Source organism: Nothobranchius furzeri, unplaced genomic scaffold (genome assembly GCF_043380555.1).
Source record: "Nothobranchius furzeri strain GRZ-AD unplaced genomic scaffold, NfurGRZ-RIMD1 Scf046, whole genome shotgun sequence".
NCBI lineage: Eukaryota > Metazoa > Chordata > Actinopteri > Cyprinodontiformes > Nothobranchiidae > Nothobranchius > Nothobranchius furzeri.
Genome location: NW_027223063.1, coordinates 388,614 through 392,547, shown reverse-complemented (window position 1 = coordinate 392,547; position 3,934 = coordinate 388,614). Strand labels below are relative to the sequence as shown.

Below are 3,934 nucleotides of genomic sequence, written 5' to 3'. Positions count from 1 at the left end.
TCTCCACACAAATCGCGTTGGTTCCAAGTTCCTAGCTCTTATTAGAAGGAGTCAAGTCCGCCTCTCCCTCTATCTATGCGGCACCCAAATCAGGGTTCTTCACGGCCTCGACCGTTGTTTTTTTTTCTCTCTCTCTCTCTCTCTAACCGCTCAGTCTTTGCTTTCTGTATCTGCGTGCTGCACAGCCGTTTGTCTCTCCTCTCGCTCAGCTGCGTCGCACGGTTTTATTTCGCGGAGGCGGGACTTATTTCTCTCAGCCAATGAAATTTCAGATTCCCACCTGGACCAATAGTATACAGCTTTCCTCTTCTGTTTCTGTTAGGGATGTTCAAGATTCTTGTTTTAACCGATGTTTAATATTAAACTCGTTATTTTAGTTATTCACCCTTCCAATAATTCATTATGAAATTATCTATTAGTTAATTAGATATCTATTAATTAGTATTGTTAATTTCCTTAATTTATATTTTATATTTTATCTAAATTGAGGATGGATCATATTAGTAAGCCAATTAGTTAATACCTCATTAAGGTTCTAGCTTCTGTGTTACATCCTCCCCCATTAAATATCATGCACGTCCCTGTGCATTGTTTCTACGGGGTACACAACTTCTTGAGTAAGAGAGTCAATAAAAGCTTTATTAAGTCCTTGGAAAAGGGACCTAACTACGGTCACTAGTGGATTGCCCAATTGAGAGTAAGTTAGTCTTTGAGGAGGCTGACTACTTCGTTCAGATCTCCTGACACACATCTCTGGTTGCACAGTATCATGCTCATCCGTTTCGGTTTGATTCTCAACTGAGACAGGACGAAGTGAGCTCTCTGTTTCCGACAGAGCTGATGAGCTATTCTCTAAGACTTTGGTCTTTTCAGATGTATGTGTCTGATCGTGTATGATGGGTTCAAAACTTACATCACGTTGCTGCGACTTTAGGACACCATCCAATTGAGGTAGGTTTGTGTTAGTTTCATCCCCCGTTTCTACGTCAGGTAAGTATACTTCGTTTTTTTTCGTTTTTTCAGGTAAGTATGTTGCTGCTTCTTTCACTCTTTCAGGTAAGAATGTCGCAGTTTCACTCATTCTGTCAGGTAAGAATGTTTCGGTGTTGATGCCTTTGTCAAGTAAGGACAATTCAGCATTTTCATTACCAGCTAAGGTTGTGACATGATCTGGGGAAGGAGTTTAACCCAGGACATGCAGAATCAACACACTCACAAATAAAGATCAAAAAAAGGTATTTATTAGTAGACAGGAACCAAAAGCGCACTGGAGCTTCCAGTGGATGAGTAAAGTCCGTACTCAGCGTCTGAGGAGGGGGAGAGCAAAATAAGGTGAGTCCTGAGAAGTAAGTCTTAACTGAGGAGGTGCAGAGATAAGACTTACTGGGCGAAGGAGATGAGGAAAAATCGGGAGGGGCCGGTCGAGAGTTGGGTGAGTCAAGGTGAGTAAATCCAGGAGAGGGAGCTTGTGGGAAGCAGAGGAGTGGGGCGACTGGAGAGATGGAGAACACGGGAAGCTGAGTCCAGACTGTTATGTGGCAAAGGTGAGTTTCCTGATGAGTCACTGAATCCTGAGAAGGCTCTACTCCAGAGATGTTCCAAAAAAAATCCTGAAGAAGATGTATACACAAAAATCCACAGCGAATAATAAGCCAAAAACACAAGAGGTACAAAGTCACTGCAACACTAGACGGCTGGAATATACCGAGTAGTAGTAATCATCCCGCGTTGAGGTGTGTTCTCCAACTCCTTAAGAAGCCAGTGCCGTTGATTGCTAACCAGAAGCAGCTGGGCGCCTCCCTCTCCTGAAAAACAACTCAAAGGTGGAATGTGCGACGGGAGTACTCACCCCGACTCATGACAGTACCCCCCCCTCAACGGACGCCTCCCGGCGTCCTGGCAGATGCCACCTCAAAGTCCCGGATGAGGGACGGATCTTCAATAAAGGAGCGTGGAACCCAGGAACGCTCCTCTGGGCCGTACCCCTCCCAATCAACGAGGTACTGGATGCCCCTGCCACGGGGTCGGGAGTCCAGAATCCTGTGAACAGAATAAACCAGACCCCCCTTGTAGAACCGTGCAGGCGGGGGAGGAGCAGGCGTAGGGCAGAGACGGCTCGTGGTCACCGGCTTCACCAAGGACACGTGGAACACAGGGTGAACCCTGAGAGAGGGAGGCAGGGCCAGCCGGACAGTAGAGGGCGTGGGGATGTCCAGAATCCTGAAAGGACCCAGAAACCTGGGCGACAGTTTGCGGCTGGACGCCTTCAGGGGGATATCCTTGGAGGAGAGCCAAACCTCCTGACCAGGAGCGTAGGACGGGGCAGGACGCCGCCTGCGATCAGCAAGCCGTTTGTTGGAGGCCGCCGTCCTGTCCAAAGCCGCCCGGGTGGAGGCCCAGGCCCGTTTGGCCCCCCGGAGAAACTGTGGAACCGTGGTGAGGGCTGGAGACTGTGGAGGGAACAGGGAAGGTTGATAACCCAAGGAGGATTCAAAAGGTGACTGACCTGTTGCTGTAGAGACGTGAGAATTGTGGGCGTATTCGATCCAGGGGAGGTGCGAACTCCATGATGACGGGTGAGCAGAACATACACAGCGTAACATAGCACCGAGTTCTTGGTTCATACGCTCACATTGACCATTGGTCTGGGGATGGTGTCCAGAGGTAAGGGCGACTCGGGCCCCCAGAGCCTCTGCAAACTCCCTCCAGACTCTGGATATGAACTGGGGACCACGATCGGACAAGATTTCCTCCGGGATACCATGCAACCGGAAAACATGTCTGATGAGCAGTTTGGCTGTAACAGTAGAAGATGGAAGAGTTTTCAAAGGAATGAGATGGCATGCTTTGGAGAATCTGTCCACAATGGTGAGTATGGTGTTAAATCCCTGAGAATTCGGTAAACCACACACAAAATCCAGAGCCACATGAGACCATGGTCGAGAGGGGGTCGGCAGAGGGTTCAACAGTCCAGCAGGTGCCCGGTGATCACCCTTCTGCTGAGCACAGATGTGGCAACCTGAAACATAATCCTTGACATCTCGGTACATGGCCGGCCACCAGAATGTGCGTCTGATGAGTGCAATAGTACGTCCTACTCCGGGGTGAAGTGAAAATTTGCCAGTATGAGCCCAGTGAATGACCTTGCTTCTCACAGCCTGCGGAACCCAGAGCCTGTCTGGAGGTCCCTTACCTGGATCAGGGTCAGTTCTCTGTGCCTCCAGTACCTGGTCACGTATCTCCCACGTCACACCTCCCACAACACACGCCGGGGGTAGGATGGTGGAGAGCTCAGTCTCCTGGTCAGAAGCATATTGTCTCGAGAGAGCATCCGGTTTTACGTTCTTGGATCCGGGTCGGTATGAAATCTGAAAGTTGAAACGAGAGAAGAAAAGGGACCACCTGTATTGTCGTGGGTTTAGTCTCTTGGCCTCTCTGAGGTAGACCAAATTCTTGTGATCAGTCCAGATGATGAAGGGAATCTCAGCTCCCTCGAGCCAGTGCCTCCACTCCTCAATGGCGAGTTTCACCGCCAAGAGCTCTCTGTCACCCACGTCATATCGGCTCTCTGTTGGGGTGAGACGGCGAGAAAAAAAAGCACAAGGGTGAAGGCGATGGTCGAGCGGTGATACCTGTGACAACACGGCGCCGACTCCGGTGTCTGAGGCATCCACCTCGAGTGTAAACTGGAGTTGGGGGTCTGGGCGATGGAGCACTGGAGCATTTGTGAATAGTTTTTTCAGCTTCTGAAAGGCTGCTTCAGCCTCTGTGGACCAAACAAAAGGGCGGTTAGTGGATGTGAGGTTGGTTAAAGGTCTGGCAGTCTGACTGAAATTTCTGATGAATCTTCTGTAGAAATTGGCAAAACCCAGGAATCTCTGAAGCTGTTTACGTGACGAGGGGGTAGGCCACTCTGTGACCGCCTGGACCTTCT

At 49.6% G+C, this 3,934-nt stretch overlaps 1 long non-coding RNA gene across 2 annotated transcripts; it reads right to left on the bottom strand.

Moving 5' to 3' along the window:
* Nucleotides 1-1,219: 1,219 nt before the first annotated feature.
* LOC139064714 (uncharacterized) lies at nucleotides 1,220-1,967 on the bottom strand. Of its 2 annotated transcripts, XR_011517714.1 has the most exons (3): nucleotides 1,706-1,967; nucleotides 1,385-1,610; nucleotides 1,220-1,307 (listed from the first exon to the last, which is right to left on the bottom strand). It is a non-coding gene; the product is annotated as an uncharacterized lncRNA (long non-coding RNA). The 2 variants fall into 2 exon arrangements; XR_011517713.1 differs by having other exon boundaries at nucleotides 1,220-1,610.
* Nucleotides 1,968-3,934: the final 1,967 nt, after the last annotated feature.